At 45.7% G+C, this 18,180-nt stretch overlaps 1 long non-coding RNA gene across 1 annotated transcript in view; it reads left to right on the plus strand.

Annotated features, from left to right (window-relative positions):
- Positions 1-18,180, plus strand: part of LOC309523381 — a 1,418,752-nt gene that overhangs the window by 630,426 nt on the left and 770,146 nt on the right. The window contains exon 2 of the long non-coding RNA XR_014215334.1: positions 907-1,699. This is a non-coding gene — a long non-coding RNA (uncharacterized lncRNA). The remainder of the gene's footprint in view (positions 1-906; positions 1,700-18,180) is intronic.

The raw sequence follows: 18,180 nt of genomic DNA on the forward strand, positions 1-18,180 counted from the left end.
GTATGCTGATGTGATTGGTCCTTTAGAACCATCTAGAGGCGGTGCAAAATATTACCTTGTGTGTGTTGATTGTTACACTAATTATTCTTGGGTTTATATGATGAAGAAACCGCAGGAAACTTTAGAAAAGTTTCAAGAGTTTTGTAACAAGGTTAAAAGTATGCATGATGCTAACATTGATTGTCTTTTCACAGATGACAAGCCAGTTTTTCTTTTACAGGATTTCCAGAGGTTCCTGGATGGAAAAGGGATAAGACACAAACTTGCTACTTCCGAAGAAGCATGGAAGAAATGTGTCTGTGTTAGGGTGAACAAAGAATTGCAAAAGGGGATGCATGCGCAATTGCTGAGTTCTCATTTGCCACATGATTATTGGGCCGAATCTTTAGCGTCCTATCTTCATGTGTGGTTGAGGAAAGTCTCAACAGAGTTGGGATGTTCTCCTTTTGAGAAGCTGTTTAATAGAAAACCTTCTGTTGCCTATTTTAAGGTTTTCGGGTCTCATGTGAGAACAGAAGCTCCAAGTGGGGTAAAGAATGCCAGAGGCATCTTTGTAGGTTATGAAAAAGGTCTCTACAGAGTAATTTTGTCTGAATCTGGTCAGGTGATTCTCACAAAGTTTCTAGAGAGTGCTCCTGAACGGGAGAGAGTGATTGTTCCCACATTTTCCACAGATGATTCTGATGATGATGATGATGAGTTTGATCTTATTGAGTTCAGTGGTACTGATGATGATGACACTGATAGCTCAGACAGCTCAGTTGTCACAGTCATTGAGAGGAAATCTCAAATAATTACTAGACCCTCAGAAGAGGAAGATAAACCACTGATTAAGCTTAGTACTGGTTCTCCAGAGAGTTCAGAGGCTGAACCAGAAAGCAGAGAAGAGAAGCAACTCTTACGTAGGTCTGAGAGAGCAACGAAGGGTATACCACCCGAGAGGTATTCAAAGGAGTTTGCTAACCTTGCATATGTTGCTGTTGTAAACGACCAAGGACAGATTGAAGCTGTGTCTGAGTCAGAGACAAAGGAACAACAGAGAGTTGTTAACCAAGGTAATGCTAAGTCACACAACCAGAGAGGTACATTGGTTAAACCAGTGGCGGGTAGTTCCAAGGGTGGAACTGAAACAACAGGGGAATGTTATAAGTATAACAACTGTTTGTTTTCTTCTCTGGATGACGCTTTGCTCGCAGCACGCATTGATACTTTAGGGGGAGTATGTTACCATAAAGCACCAATGCTGCAGCAAGCAAAGGCTCCTGCAGCTCAGTCAGCTGCTTGTGGCTGGAAAGCCAGACAGGATGTTTGTGACTGTTGCCATGGAAACAAAGGGGCAGTCCATTCTGTACTGAGCACCGGATGTTAGCTCAGTGTGTGTGTCATATGACCCGTACTGGAAGTACATGGGTGGAGTTTCTTCTTGCTGTTGTCGAGTGCAGACGTGTTTCTCTGTACTGATATGAGAGACAGAAATAAAAGATGTAAATAGTTTTCTGTCTGCTTCTTTCCCCTCCTGGGGGACACCAAAGGGGAGAGACGAAGAACGGTGTGTTCCTCTCACACATCTGAGATGAATCGCCGGGACCTCGCCTGCTTATCAGCCGAGTGGAGACGCGGGGAGGTCGACAGGAATATCTGCCGGTGCCTACGCTGTGGCACATTCCTCTGACCCAGGCAGAATTCCAACATGTTGATGGTATCGATAGACGATTCCCAATTACCTCATGTGGAAAATTTAAGGTCTGCATTTGAAATTTGGGAAGCTCTTAGGCAAATTCACCATAGAGCCACGCCCGGAGAGAAGGTGAACATTATACGTGCTTTGTATGAGTTGAAATTGAAGCCAGGGGATAGTGTGGCTGAACACACGTCACAGATGACTGAGTATTTCAACCGACTGTCATCTTTAGGTGTGAATTTTCCTGAAAATATTAAAGTTTATACTCTGCTTAGCAGCCTGCATGCAGGTGGCTGGAAAGCAAAACAGGATGTTTTTGTCTGGAACTGTACTGGTGGGGAAAAAGGGCAGTCCATTCTCTGTACTGAGCACCGGATGTTAGCTCAGAGTGTCATCTGACCTGTACTGGAAGTACAGGGGCGGAGTGGTGACTCTACTGCTGGAGTCTGAAGGGTACAGACACGTTTCTCTGTACTGCTGAAATGACAGGAATAAAGACATGTAAATAGGACTCCTGTCTGTCTTTCTTCCCCTCCCTGGGGGAATGCAGGGAGGGAGAAGGAGGAGGGTGTGTTCTCCTCACGTCTGAGGAGGATCGCCGATTTATGACCTTGCCTGCCGGGAGACGCAGACGGGAAGGTCAACAAGTATCTCAGTCGGTTGCCTGGAGTGTGAGGCCAGTTACCTCTGGCTGCGAGCTGAGATACTGACAACTGGTGGCAGATCCGATGGTTATGATTCATCGTAAATCTGCATGAGAGGTTGATGGATCGTTCATCCTCTGCACCAAGGGAAAGGCAAACGTCTGCGTGCAGCCAGAAGCTGAACAGACGGCTGGTGGAAAGAGGAGGTTTTTTTCCAAGCAACGGAACTTCAAGGTATGCTGAATTTCGGGCTAAAAGTGTGAACGCAGATTGATTCATTTTCTGGTTCACGGGAGCTGCGTTTGGGAAAAACAACAGCTCTGATAGAAGAGGCCTGCAGCTTGGAAGCTCAGCCTGCATTCCAGGAATTCTTGTGGTTGATAAGCTTTCCTGTTCTGAGATTGGTATGCACAGTTGCTAAGCGACGCCCGTCAGAGACGTGGAAAATTACTGACTGCGCAGATGGCTCTGAGAGAGAGCCTGGGAAGTTTGTTTTGGCTATCTTCGATGCTGTGCAAGGACTGAGAAACAGCTTGCAGTTTGTCTGCCAGAGAAAGCAGAAAACAACCCAGCAAAGGCTATTGGATTTTAGCAAGGCTGGAAAGTGAGAAAGAGGCTTGGCTTCAAGATGGATGCCAAGAAGGGGGGAGCCCTGCCTTACCCGCCTCCCCTAAATAATGACAATTATTCATCTTGGTCTGTAAAGATGAAGGCCCTGCTGCAGAATCAAAGGCTCTTTGGGGTGATTGAGAATCCCATCCCTGCAGCACCAACCCGAGGTTGGGAATCACAGAATGTAAAGGCCAGGACTGCTATAATTCTGTGTGTCTCAGATGACCAATTGGTGCATATTCAGCATTTAGAATATGGGCAAGAGATTTGGGAAACGCTACGTAGAACACATCAGAGAGATGCTGGTTCTTCAGCGTTGCTGTATTTTGAGAAGTTGACCAATCTGAGGCTTGCGCCTGATGGTGATGTCCAAGCGCACCTGACAGAAATGAAATTTCTGCACCAACAGATGGTGGAACGCAATTTCCGTCTACAGGAGGAAGTGTTTTGCTTCATGATGATCAACAGCCTTAGTCGAACTTACAAGGTTGTTGCCAGTCAGCTTGGTTCCCTACCGGCACAGGATCTCACCGCGGAGAGGGTGTGTGCCGTCGTTCTGAATGAACACGACAGACTTGCTGTACTGGAAGTGAAGGACAGGGGGAGGGAAGAACAGAGTTCAAATCTCCCCACTGCTATTGCTACTGGAGAGCATGCTGTAGCATTGAGCACTGTCCGATGTCACAATTGTGGACAGGCTGGGCATCTACAGCGAAACTGTACGAAGCCACGCCAGCCAAAAGGAGCTAAGAGCAGCTCTGCGAAGCCTGAGGCGTCAGGCAAAAGCCGTACCAAGTGCCAGGTGAAACCTGCAAAGGCTTTGATGTCGAAAGGAACCACGCCAGATGTTGGGAACGCGTTTATAATTGACACGGGTTGCACGGTTCATATGTGCCCACACAGAGAACTGTTTTCAACGTTTAAGAAGCAAAGCTTCGCTGTGAAACAGGCCAACGGTCAGGAGTTGGAAGCGACCGGAATTGGGACTGTGTATCTTGAAAGTCTGAACTTGACTATAAACAATGTGTACCTGGTTCCAGAATTGAGGTTCAATCTGCTGAGTGTGTCGCAGATTGCAAAGAAAGGACTGAAACTGTCCTATGATGATAAGAGCTGCAAGATCTTCAAAGATGGAGAACTGTATCTTACTGCCAGAGAGAAAGATGGACTGTATTTGTTGACTTTTGATCAAAGTGATTACATGAAAAGTAATTCTTCTGATTCTAACATAATCTCTCTTGCAGGTGTGACCAAGGACACCAGGAAGGTGACCAAGAAGGTCGACAGGGCATTTCAGCGGGTGTATGCTGATGTGATTGGTCCTCTAGAACCTTCTAGAGGCGGTGCAAGATTTTACCTTGTGTGTGTGGATTGTTTTACTAATTATTCTTGGGTTTTTATGATGGAGAAAACACAAGAAACCTTAGAAAGGTTTCAGGAGTTTTGTGACAAGGTTAAAAATGTGCATGATGCTAACATTGACTGTCTCTTCACAGATGAGAAGCCAATTTTTCTGTTACAGAAGTTTCAGAAGTTCCTGGATGAGAAAGGAATAGACCACAAAGTTGCTGTTTCGGCGGAAGCGTGGAACAGGGGGGTCTGTGTGAGGGTGAACAAAGAATTGCAAAAGGGGCTGAATGCGCAATTGCTGAGTTCACATTTGCCACATGAATATTGGGCGGAGTCGTTAATGTCCTATGTTCACGTGTGGTTGAGAAAAGTCTCAAAAGAGTTGGGAAGTTCTCCTTTTGAGAAGCTGTTCCATAGAAAACCTTCTGTTGCCTATTTTAAGGTTTTCGGGTCTCATGTGAGAACAGATGCTCCAGGTGGAGTAAAGAATGCCAGAGGCATTTTTGTGGGATATGAAAAGGGTCTCTACAGAGTAATTTTGTCTGAATCTGGTCAGGTGATTCTCACAAAGTTTCTAGAGAGTGCTCCAGAACAGGAGCGGGTAATAGTAAACACATTTCCCACAGAGGACAATTCAGATGATGATGATGGTGATTTTACTGATTTCACAGATTACAGTGGTACTGATGATGACAGTGATAGCTCAGAGAGCTCAGTTGTAACAGTCATTGAGAGGAAATCTCAAACAATGGATAGACCTTCACAGGTGAAGGATGAACCACTGTTTGCCATTGGTACTGGTTCTCAACAAAGTCCAGAGGTTGAACCAGTGAGCAGAGAGGATCAGCACCTCATACGCAGGTCTGAGAGAGTTACAAAGGGTGTACCACCAAAGAGGTACTCAAAAGAGTTTGCTAACTTAGCTGTTGCATGTGTTGCTATTGTTAACAACTCAAAACAGGTTGAAGCTGTGTCTAAGTCAGAGACAAAGACACGACAGAGAGCTGCTAGCCAAGGTAATGCAGAAGCACTCATTCCTTGGAAGCCAGACAACCAGAGAGGTACACTGGTGAAACCAGTGGTGGGGAGTTCCAAGGGTGGAACTGAAACAACAGGGGACTGTTATATGTATAACAACTGTTTGTTTTCTTCTCTGGATTGTGTTTTGCCCATTGATGCTTTTGGGGGAGGTTGTCAGGAAAAAGCAGCAATGCAAAAGCCAGTTGCAGGTGGCTGGAAAGCAAAACAGGATGTTGTTGTCTGGAACTGTACTGGTGGGAAAAAGGGGCAGTCCATTCTCTGTACTGAGCACCGGATGTTAGCTCAGAGTGTCATCTGACCTGTACTGGAAGTACAGGGGCGGAGTGGTGACTCTACTGCTGGAGTCTGAAGGGTACAGACACGTTTCTCTGTACTGCTGAAATGACAGGAATAAAGACATGTAAATAGGACTCCTGTCTGTCTTTCTTCCCCTCCCTGGGGGAATGCAGGGAGGGAGAAGGAGGAGGGTGTGTTCTCCTCACGTCTGAGGAGGATCGCCGATTTATGACCTTGCCTGCCGGGAGACGCAGACGGGAAGGTCAACAAGTATCTCAGTCGGTTGCCTGGAGTGTGAGGCCAGTTACCTCTGACTGCGAGCTGAGATACTGACAAAAATTCCCTGTGATGATGGGCTTTTTGTTTTGGTTGAAGAGCAGTTAGCAGCAGGTAGATGTTCAACAGGTGAAGCGCAAGCTAAGTGTGTAAATAAGGCTCCTCATACAGGTTGTGCACATCTACTACACAGAAGGTTAGCTCATATATGCTTTAAGAATGTAAGCAAGATGCCAGATTTAGCTGAGGAGTGTAACATTAAACCCTGTCCAAATTTTCTGGATTGTTGTGCTTGTAAACATGCTAAGGTTAAAACATGTAACTATCCTAGATCTGATAGAGTAAGCAAGAAACCCTTTGAACTTGTGCACACAGACGTGTGTGGCCCTATGCCAGTCAAATCGCTTGGAGGTGCGAGATTTATGCAAATTTTGGTGGATGACTTTTCAAGGGCTAGTTGGGTTTTCTTTCTGAAAGAAAAATCACAAGCAGCTTCCATCCTGATGGATTGGATTGAAGAAGTCGAATGTAAATTTGACACCAGGGTACGTAAAATACAATCAGATCGTGGTGGGGAATATGTGAACCACACGCTGGAGACGTGGTTAAAAAGGAAAGGTATAGTTCATAGACTTACCAATCCCTATTCACCACAGGAGAATGCAGTTGCCGAAAGAAAATTTCGAACATTACAGGAAGCCAGTGCTGCTTTGCTGTTTGATTCTGGACTTCCACAGCGTTTTTGGGCTGAGGCTGCACTGTATGCGAATTATACTTTTAACAGAGTGTACAATAGCACAGTAGGCAACACTCCTTACTTCATGCTATTTGGGGAAAAACCAAAAATTGATCATCTAAGAGTTTTTGGATGTCGTGCTTATGTGCTGGTGCCTAGGGCACAACGTAGGAAAGGCAATCCTAGGTCTAAAGAAATGTTTTTCTGTGGTTATCAAGCAAACACAAAAGGTTGGAGATTTGTGAATGTAGAAGGCAATCAAACGAAAATCACAATCAGCAGAAGTGCGGAATTTTGTGAACAGGATGGTTGGAATAAAATTCATGGAAATCCTGACATGCTATTTGATGTGGTGAACAGTAACAATGAAACTCAGGCCCCAGGGCAGGTGTTAGTTCCAGAACAGACTGAGGAATTTGAGTCTGAGGACGAGGGTGAGAAATCGTCTAGTTCACCCAAGTCTGTAAAGTCAGAATCTTCTAGCTCTAAAAGTTCACCTGTACAGCAAGAGAGACGTGTAAAGTCAGAATCAGAAAGTTCTTCAACTACTAGTGACAAACAGGTGACGACTAGTGATTCTGCGTCAGAGGGGGAAACTGAAGGAACATCGCAGGAACTGTTAAGGCGTTCTATGCATATCAACAAAGGTAAACCTCCTGAAAGGTACCAAGCTGTTAGTGTTTGGGCTGGTTTGGCAAATTGCGAACCTGAAAGTTTTGAGGAGGTTGAGCAATTACCCCAGGAGGAGGCCAGTAGGTGGCGTGAGGCCATGCAAAAGGAGTTGAATTCTATGAAAGAACTGGGTGTGTTTTCCATCACCAAACTGCCAGAAGGTACCAAGGCAGTAAGTTGTAGGTGGGTGTACAGGATAAAGACAACAGCGATGGGGAAACCAGAGTACAAAGCAAGGCTTGTAGCTCGAGGTTTTACGCAAAGAAAGGGGTTACATTATTCCGAAGTCTATGCACCCACTTCAAGGAGTGAAACCCTACGGGCACTATTAGCAGTTGCTGCTCAGAAAGGGTTCAAAGTGAATCAATTTGATGTCTCTACAGCTTATCTTCATTCAGACTTGGCTGAAGAGCTCTATATGGAGCTACCGCCAGGATTGAAAGTTGGTAAATCAAATCAGGTATGGAAACTACATAAATCTATTTATGGACTCAAGCAATCTGCTCATAATTGGAATGAGTGTTTGAATGACGTTTTGGTAGGCATTGGTTTTAGCAGGAGCAAGGCTGACAATTGCTTATATTTCAGAAGTTCAGGAGATGCTCAAGAATCTTTGCTTGTTTATGTAGATGACCTGATTTATACTTCAAAGACACAAGAACAAGTAAAAAAACTAGCCAAAGAGTTAAATAAACACTTCAAAGTTAAGAATCTTGGTGATGTGAAGGTCTATCTTGGTGTTCAGATAGATAGGACCAAAAATGGCAGTTTTCTACTGAATCAAAAAGGCAAGATATTGCAAATGTTGAAAAAGTTTAACATGACGGAGTGTGCAGGTGTTAGAACACCAATGGAAATGGGTTTTGTAAAAGACAATGAGTTCATGGATAGTGCTGAATTCAAGCGTGCTGAAATCTGTCAGTTAGCACTGGGAAGCTTACTTCATCTTTCGCAATGGAGTAGACCAGATATTGCTTACGCTGTTAACTTACTCAGCAGAGAAGCTTCGAAACCTAGTGTAAATGCATGGAAAGGAATTCAAAGACTGTTAAGATATTTACAATACACCAAAGATTTTTGCCTTGAATTATCTTCGGAAGGACAAGCACAGATTACTTGTTGGGCAGATAGTGATTGGGCAAATTTAAAGGATAGAAAATCAGTGTATGGCTGTGTAATAAAATTTGGTAACTCTCTGATTGGGTGGAGATCCAAGAAACAGAACCTGATTACTTTGTCGTCAACAGAAGCTGAGTTCTGTGCCTTATCTGAGTTATGTAGAGATCTAGAATTTTACAAATGCTTGGCACAAGAGATGTATGAAAAGGCCATCATTCCAATCACTCTATGGGGTGATAATCAACCGTGTCTTAAGTTAGCACAAAATGGGCAGTTTAAAGGTCGCACAAAACATTTGGATATCCGCTTTCAAAATGTTTGTCAAACGGTAAAAGCAGGAATTGTTAAATTAAATTACTGTCCCAGTCATGAAAATCAAGCTGATGGTTTTACAAAACCGCTTAGGTTTCAGCGGCATGAAAACTTTTGAGAAGAAATGGGTCTGAAGTAATTTTGTTCTTTGTATTGCCAGCGAGAGGGGGTGTTAGGGTGTGAAACCTAAGACGCTGGCAAGTTAGCAATGTCATGTAACTTTAAGTAGTCAAGCTCGTTAAGTAGTTAAGTTGCTCAGTATATAAAGAGTGTTAGTTTTCTCTGCGTGGTGTGGGGCGTGAAGCAAAAATGTCCGAAAGCTCCGGAGGTGTTTCTGTTATCTTTCTGCAATAAACCTGTCTTTGGAAAGACAGGCTTCCCTGTGTCGTTATTTCTTTGCTGCTGAGACTTTGAAGCTTGTACTGCAACAAGAATCTCTGCACTGGACTTAATTAATGCTCTGCAAAGCGAACCGTTGCTGATGGCGCAGCGGAAGCGTTTACTGGACCAGTACACAAACTCTCTTAGTTTTGTGTACATTCCATTGTAAGAATGGAAACTGAGCCAGAGCCAGAGCCACAGCCTAAATCTGAAACAGTCCTTGATAGAGTGCCAGAGCCAGAGCGAGACCCTGAATCAGTGCCAGAACCAAGCCCTCATTCAGAACCACAGCCTGAGAAAGAGCCAGAACCAGAGCAACAGCCACAGCCACAGCCTGAGTCTGAAACAGCCCTTGATAGAGAGCCAGAATCAGAGAATCAGAATCAGAGTCAGAACCAGCTCTTCGGTAAAGACGTGGTCTGGTCTTAGCGCAACTGCTCCTCCCGACCGCGATAACAGAGATTGGGTGTTCCAATACATCCACCCGTAGGGAACCTGCCCCAGCCATTCTGTTGGCTGAGGCCCCCTCCCAGGCAGCCCTGACCCTTTCCCCTTAAAAAGCAAAATACAAACTATACAATAACCTAAAAAAATAGTAAAAGAAAAACAAAGCAAGAAACAATTATGCTAAACTTAAAATAATCCCCGCCCCACCCCAGAAAGAAAATAACAACAACAACAACAAACCACCGTTTGAGGTGCAACAGAGACACAGCCAAAGACGGAGTGAGACCCTGAATCAGTGCCATAACCAAGCCCTCATTCAGAACCAGAGCCTGAAAAAGAGCCACAGCCCAAACCAGAGCAACAGCCACAGCCACGAGCCACAGCCTGAGTCTGCAACAGTACTTGATACAGTGCCGGAGCCTGAAACAGAGACACAGCCTCAAACAGAGCCTGAGCCTGAAACAGAGGCAGAGCCACAGCCACAGCCTGAGTCTGAAACAGTCCTTGATCGAGTGCCAGAGCCAGAGCGAGACCCTGAATCAGAGTCAGAGTGAAACCATGAATCAGAGCCAGAGCCAGAGCCTCATTCAGAGCCAGAGCTGAAAGAAAGCCAGAGCCAGAGCCAGAGCCAGAAATAGGGCTTGATACAGGGCCGGAGCGCAAAACATAGCTGCAGCCACAGCCTAGAGCCACAGCCTGAGTCTGCAACAGTACTTGATACAGTGCCGGAGCTGGAGCTGGAGCCAGAGCCAGAGCCAGAGACACAGCCAAAGCCAGAACAAAACTCTAATTCAGAATCAGAGCCTGAAAGAGAGCCAGACCCTGAAACATAGCTGGGTCAGAGGCAGAGGAAGAGCCATCATGAGACCCTGAATCAGAGTCAGAACCAGATCTTCATTCAGAACCAGACCCTGAAAGAGAGCCAGAGCCACAGACAGAGCCGCAGACGGAGCCTAGAACCACAGCCGAGATTCACAGCCTGAGTCTGAAATAGTGCTTGATAGAGTGCTGGATCCTGAAACAGAGACACTGTCTGAAACTGAGCCTGACGCTTAAATGTAGCCAGGGGCAGAGGGAGAGGCAGAGCCTGATACAGTGCTTGATACAGCATAGGAGCCTGAAGCAGAGACACAGCCAGATCCAGAGACACAGCCAGAGCCAGAACAAAACCCTAATTCAGAACCAGAGCCTGAAAGAGAGCCAGAGCCAGAAACAGTACTTAATAGAGTGCCAGAGCCTAAAACAGAGGCAGAGACAGATACAGGGCTTGAAACAGCGTCGGAGCCTGAAACAGAGAAACAGCGTGAAACAGAGACAAAGGCTGAGACACAGGCCGAGCCTGAAATAGAGCTAGAATAAGTGCTAGAGCCAAAGACTGAGACAAAGCCTAATAAAGAGCAGAAGCCTGAGCCTGAAACAGTGCTTGATACAGTGCCAGAGCCTGAAACAGAACCAGAGCCACAGCTACAGCCATAGTGCCACAGCCTGAGTCTGCAACAGTGTTTGATACAGCGCCAGAGCCTGAAACAGAGACAAAGCCTGAAACAGAACCTGAGCCTGGTTATTAGCATGGCAATTAAAGAAGAGAGAGGCAGAAAGGCTTATAAATAGAGTTAAGTGCAAAGGCAAAATAATAAACAACCCTAAAGAAATAAACGATTTCTTGAATTCTTTAGAGAAATCTATAAGGAAGGAAATGAAACAACGGAAGAAGTTAAAAAACATTTAGAACAGAACTGGAATGGAGTTTTTCCAAGCTTCTGAGGCTGCTGAGTGCCCAAAGTTAAATCGGCACAATTATAAAACCTGGGCAAAATGGTGTGAGAGTTTGCTGCGTCAGTTTGGAGTGTGGCATACTGTGTCTGAAGCCCCTCCAGTACCTCTGACAGATAGATGGAGAGCCCAGAATTCGAGGGCCATTGACGTAATAGTCTTGTCCGTCTCTCTGGAGGAAATTAAAACGTTAGCTGGCAACGTGACTGCACGTAAGATGTGGAATGCTTTGAAGATAGCCCAACTGCCAGTCATCCCAGCCCAGAGTTTGACTGCAGCGGAGGTCCTGGCTGTTTCCCAGAATGCGAGTGAATGCAGGGATGCTGAGGGCACCGGTTGCAAGCTGCAGGGGGAGCTGACTGTGATGTCATCCCAGGAAGCATTCCAGCCTCCAGGGGGAGCCAAGGAGTCGGCAGCTGAGAACTCTGTTTCTCATGGGAGCCAAGGTCATTCTCACAGATACCGGAAGGCCAGAAGTAAACAGAGGCAGATGCCTGCAGATGGCCAGAAGCAGAGGGAGGGTGAAGAGCCCACGCCAATGGAAAACAAGGCTTTGTTTGCTGGCACAGCTTCACCAAAGGCTAAAGGCATGTCTGATGGCCAGGAGCAGGGGGGCAAGCTGCAAAAGCCCACGCCGGTGGCAAACAAGGTTTTGCTTGCCAGAAAGACTGCTCCAAAGGCCCAGGGCAGGTTTGTTATTGATTCGGGGTGTACCCGCCATGTCTCAAAAGACCGCCATCTCTTTATCTCCTTCAAAGCTCAAGAAGGTGAGCTCCACCTGGCTGATGGAAAGATGTTGCGAATCGCAGGAGAAGGGACTGTGAGACTGGCAAGTCTGCACACTACCATCAATGATGTACTATATGTTCCAGGTGCTGCAGACAATTTGCTTAGTGTCCCACAGCTTACTGGGCGTGGTTTTGAGATTTCCTTCAAGAGGAGCGTCTGTGTCATCAGAAAAGGCAAAGAGGACATTTTGCATGCAAAGTTTATCGATGGTTTGTTCTGTGTCTAATGCTGATTCTTGTTGTGTTGCACAAACTAACAAAGTTCTTCATGCAGGATGCATTCACGATGCACACAGAAGGTTTTGTCACCTCTCTTGGAAGGCACTGGCCAAGATGCCAGAGATGGTTGAGGGTCTGAACATCAAACCCTGTAAGTTTCACATGAAATGTGTATCTTGTGCAGAGAACAAGGTGAAGGTTGCTCCAAAAGGCAAGGAGTCTAGCAGGCAGGCTTCCAAACCCTACCAGCTAGTGCACGCAGACCTGGTTGGTCCACTTGCGCCCTCTTTGGGTGGAGCAAGGTACTTCATGGTTCTAATTGATTCTTTTTCCAGGTACATTCATGTGTTTATGCTCGAGCAGAAATCACAAGCGTTTCCTAAGTTCAAGGCATTCTGTGCTTGGTTGGAGAATGTTCACGGTAAACGTATTGGCTGTCTCTTTACTGATCGGGGCGGGGAGTTCACTTCTCAGCAGTTTGAAGCTTTCCTGACTGAGAAGGGAATCCAGCATGACTTGTCAACGCCTAGATCGCCATGGATGAATGGACTTGCGGAGCGAGCAAATCAAATGTTGCTGCAAGGACTGAAAACCTTGTTGCATGATGCCAATCTCCCTGATAAGCTTGGGGGGGAGGCTCTGTCGAATTTTGTTTACACTTTTAATTGCACATTGTCATCACCTATTGGTTGTACCCCCTATGAGAAGATGTTTGGTAAGAAACCCAACATCAAGCACATGAGAATATTTGGTTCTGACATGTGGGTACACACCCCACAGAGCAACAAGCTTGGGAAGCGTGGGGCACATGGTTTGTTCATGGGGTATGAAAAAGGTGCATACAGGGTATGGATGACCGACTCTAAGTCCATTAAGTTCACAAAGAGTGTTGAGTACAATCCCAAGTGGGGGGGGGGGAAATGTGGGAATTTTCCAGAGTTACCCAGAGGAGGATGAAGGTGATGTGAAGAAAGCAGATAATGTTGAGGCAGCTGAGGAAGCTGAGGATGATGATCAGAGTTCGGATTCCAGCTCAGTGGGCGGCGCTGCTGCTGATGTCAGTGACAGTGATGACACAGCAGACTATAAGAGCGCAAAGGCCTCAGTCAGACCATCTGATGCGTCTGACAATGAACTGGAAGAACCACTGTTCACCATTGGTCATTTTTCTCCTAAGAAAGAGGAGATGAGTCAAGAAGACTTGCGTCTGGTACACAGATCTGAGAGGGCCACGAAGAGCAGACTTCCAAAGAGATATGCTGATGAGTTTGCTAAGACAGCAACTGCTGTTCTTAGTAGCTCAGAGAAGGTGTGGGAACCTTCAAGCCTCAAAGAGGTTCAGGAGTTAACCTCTAAAGATGCTGAGCTTTGGCTTAATGCCATGAAGGCTGAAGTTGATTCCTTGAACAGGAACCAAACTTGGGAACTGGTACCGGTAGTCCCAGGGATGAGACTGGTTGGCAGCAAATGGGTCTTCAAGGCCAAGACAGACCAGAATGGCAAGGTAGTCAGACACAAAGCCAGATTGGTTGCCAGAGGTTTTTCACAGGTACCAGGACAGGATTACCACGAGACCTACTCACCCACAGTCAAATATGAGAGCATTCGGCTGATGCTCAAGATCGCTGCGGAGGAGAAACTGCATGTTACCCATCAGGACATTAATACAGCTTTTTTGTACGGGGTTTTGAACGAGGAGCTGTACATGCTTCCACATGATGGGGTGCAGATACAGAAGGGAATGGTCTGTAAACTGCGGAAATCCTTATATGGTCTCAAGCAGAGTGCCAGGTGTTGGAACACAAAACTCACTGAGACATTGCTTTCTCTAGGTTTTCACCAGGGCAAAGCTGATCCATGTGTCTTTTTCAAGGAGGAGGGGCAAAACAAACTGTATTGCTTATGTTTTGTTGATGATCTTCTGATGTTTTGGAAGAATCAGGCTTTGTACCTGTCAGGGAACTGCCATCAGAGGAAAGAGGAGAAGTAAGACGCTCCAGTTACGCAGGGGAGGGAACTAGCAAGGAGAGAGAGAGAGAGTCCACGGGGGAAGGAAATCCAGGGGACACCAGGGAGAAAGGGGAAGTTGAGAGTACGGCGGAGGGGAGGCTCAGAGACTCTTCAGTGAAATCAGCGGAGAGAGCACAGGACCTCCGCTTGGCACGCCCACGCTGCGCAGAAGGCTTCCACGCAGAGAATCTAGGAGGAGACTTGGAGTCAAGCAACTTTTATGTTGGAAGAAATTTAGGTCCCGCCCACTGACGGATTCTGCCAGTGACTAAGACAGTCGCGTTTCAAGGGCTGTCAAACCAGGGAAAGTTTTAGCTATACGAATAGCTTGGAGCAGTTTGCAGTTTACGCACAAGCAACCCCAAAACCCATTACAGTACCAAAGCACCCTAGCTCAGCTGAAGGAGCACTTTGACATGAAGGATCTTGGTGAGGTATCCAACTATCTTTCTCTGCAGGTGGAGAGGGACCAAGCAGGTAATTTTCTGGTATACCAAACACAGAAAATTGCTGATGTGTTAACCAGGTTGAATTTGGTTGATGCAAACCCAACAGACACACCGATGGTGACAGGTTACCAGGTGGACAGTACTGCTGAAGTGTTTTCTGACACAACGCTGTACAGATGCATTCTAGGCAAGTTGAATTTCATTGCTAGATGCTCAAGACCTGACATAGCTGTAAGCTGTAACCTGCTTAGCAGACATGCCAACAATCCTACGGTTCAGGATTGGAAAGCTCTGAAGCGCATAGCCCGCTATTTGAAAGGGACTATGCACTACAGGCTGAGGTTCACCAGTCAAAAGACTGGTGGGGTCTTGAAATCTTTGCTGATGCAAGTTTTGGAAGTGACACCACAGATGGTACAAGCACTTCTGGAGTATGCTACATGTACAACCACTGCCTGTTTGACTGGTTGTGCAAGAAGCAGACAACAGTGAGCCTAAGTTCCTGCGAAGCAGAACTCAATGCTCTGTCTTTTTCACTCATGGATTGTGAATGGTTGGTGCAACTGTTTAAGGACATCAGAGTGTCTGTAAAATGTCCTGTACAAGTGTATCAAGACAATAGATCGTGTTTGGCTTTGCTGAACTCAGAGAGTTGCAAGCAAAGGACCAAGTACTTGCAGATTAAGCTACATCGTGCAAGAGTGTGTATTCAGAAAGGACACATTCAGGTGTCCTACATGCCAGGAAATGAAATTCCTGCTGATCTGTTGTCTAAGATTGTTAACAGAGAACAACTTAAGGTTTACATACAAAGGTTGCAATTGGGTTGAACCACATGTACTACAGGTTACACGGAAAGGGGGAGGATGTTAGGATATTTCCGTTCCACCTTAAAAGGGAGCAGGCTTTGTGAGTCACAGAGTCTGCGCATGTCCTGTTCACAGGATGCTTATGTTTGCTGTTGCTTTCGATTTCTCAGTCGGTCAGAGACACTGACTCAGAACGGTCATGTTTTTCTTTGTTCTGATCAACGCTAAATAAAGTCTGTAGATATGCTCTCCTGCTGTGCATCTTCTGCTGTGTGCATTATCTGCTAATAAAGAGTGTGCACGAGCCCAGGAATGTGGCAAGGTATTTCCAGGAAACTCGTGTCGCTAGAAGCTGCGTGACTGCAGGGATCGATGGATCGTCCGGCAGCCGGCTTGGGGCCATGATGGACTATATCTCCCAGGCAGTATCCCAACATAATTGTCATTAGTCAGTGGAGGTGGGTAAGGTAAGCCTCCCCCCTTCTTGGTATCCATTTTGAATCCAAGCCTCAGCTCTCACTCTCAAGCCTGTAAAATTCCAAGAGTCTATTGGCTGTTCACTGCGTTGCACTTTGCAGCTAAACGCAGGCTGTTTTGAAAGTCCCTCCAAGAGCAGTGAGATAGCAGACAAAACAAACGCTGGAATTTTTGCCAGTGTTTTTCCAGCCTTTCACAGTCCCAGCCCCTTTTCCGTTGGCTAGTAACTTTCCACTTTACTGACGTTTCGTTGCTTAGCAACTGGCTTATCAAGACTCAGGAATGCGAAGAATGTGGCTCTCAGTGCTGTTTTCATCCAAAAGCAGACACTCAGTGAACCGAAGAATGCTTCAATTCGCGTTCACTCTCACAGCCATAAAATCACCATACCTTGAGGGAATCCGTTGCTCAGCAAAAACACCTCCTCCGGTGCTCAGCCGTACTTGTAGCTTCCATCCGCACGCTACCATATCTTCCTTATCTCCTTGCAGAGGATGAAGTACGATCCATCAACCTCTCTTGTTGCTTTCATGGATCAAAACCATCGGCTACATGCTACCAGATGTCGGAAATCAAGCCTTTATCAGGAGAAACTGGCAACTCTCCCAGGCACCCGGCTTGGTCTCCTGTTGACCTCCCTGTCTGCTTTCCCGGCAAGATCCAGGCAGAGGTCGCAATAGGTGATCCTTCTCAGCGTGAGAAGAACACCCCCCCTTTCCTGCCCCCCCCCGGACAGGGGAAAGAGATAGACAGAAACGTATTTACATGCCTTTATTTCTGTCTTTGCAGCATTACAGAAAACATGACTGCTCTCTTCATACTCCTGCAGTCGAGAGAGAACAAACACTTCCTGTCCAGCTCATATTACACTCTGAGCTAATTCCGGTGCCCTCTGCACTATGAATTGACTGTCCCTCTGTTTCCCACGGAACAGTCCCAACATTCCCATTATGTTTTGTTTTCAAGCTACCAGCAGCTCGCGGCTGCATTGCTTCAATAGCGTAACAGGGAGGAGGGTGAACTAATATTGATAAGTTATGAGAAAATAAAAGATCACTTTTCTAGTTGGCTAGATTACTTCCAGGTGAATGAAGTGTTCAGACAGGATAAGCAGATAGGCTTTGAAAAGGAGCCTTCAAGATTTGAAAGAGAACTACTGAATAGTAAAACCAAAATAAGGAGGAGGTTGTTGCTGAACCTCAAGTAATAGAAATGGAGCAAGTTGTGCAGAAGACAAAGGAGGAGGTTGTGGCTGAACCTCAAGTAACAGAAATGGAGAGAGTCGCAGCCTTGCAGGAACATAAGTTGTTGTCTCTGACGACTGAACCTGGAGAAAGTCAGATTTGGAGAGATGGAGTACTGTTTGGTTTGGAGATGGGAAGCTGGATAGATCCACCTATGCAGGGATGTTTTGACTTTTGGGATCTGGTTTTGGGCCAGGGGGAGTTTGGAGTTGTGGGGGCCCTTAACCTTGGAGGGACTTTGAAATATGCCTTCAAATATCTTTTGGATTTCAGTGCTGACTATGGAGAATGGGCTGACCTGTCGAGAAGGGATAAAGATACTGTCAAGTTGGAGTTTCCCCGATATCTACCCCTCAGTGAGAAAGGAAGGAAATTAAGAATAAGATCAGCAGAAGACAAAGTAGAGTGCAGGTATAAATATTAAGAAGACCTGCAGAAGGGACATGGAAAAGACTTAAGAGCCTCGGATAGAAGGTCACCAGGTTGATGGACTAGATGGAAGGGATAGAAAGGACTGACAAAACCCGAGACCAGGAAGAAGAGACGATGGATGAAGATTAGAAGAAAGTTTAAAAATGGGAAAAGAGTCGGTGAAAGAAGATTGGAAAAAATTTAAAGTATATTTACAAAAACATTGCAAAATTAATGAATGTTAGAAGGATGCTGGAATGAAGTTATATGGTTTTAGCAGAAATGTAATAAAGAATTAAGTAAAAGCTGATTGATAATGGGCCAAAATGAAAAAATTAAGGTTAGACCGTTAAGATAAATTATAGAACAAAAATTGAGATAGATGGAAAGAATTTGCTGAAACAATTAATTGAACTAGAATACAAAAAAGGGAGGTGCGAGGAGGTCAATGAA

Source organism: Podarcis vaucheri (assembly GCF_965113315.1).
Source record: "Podarcis vaucheri genome assembly, chromosome: W".
Classification (NCBI taxonomy): Eukaryota; Metazoa; Chordata; class Lepidosauria; order Squamata; family Lacertidae; genus Podarcis; species Podarcis vaucheri.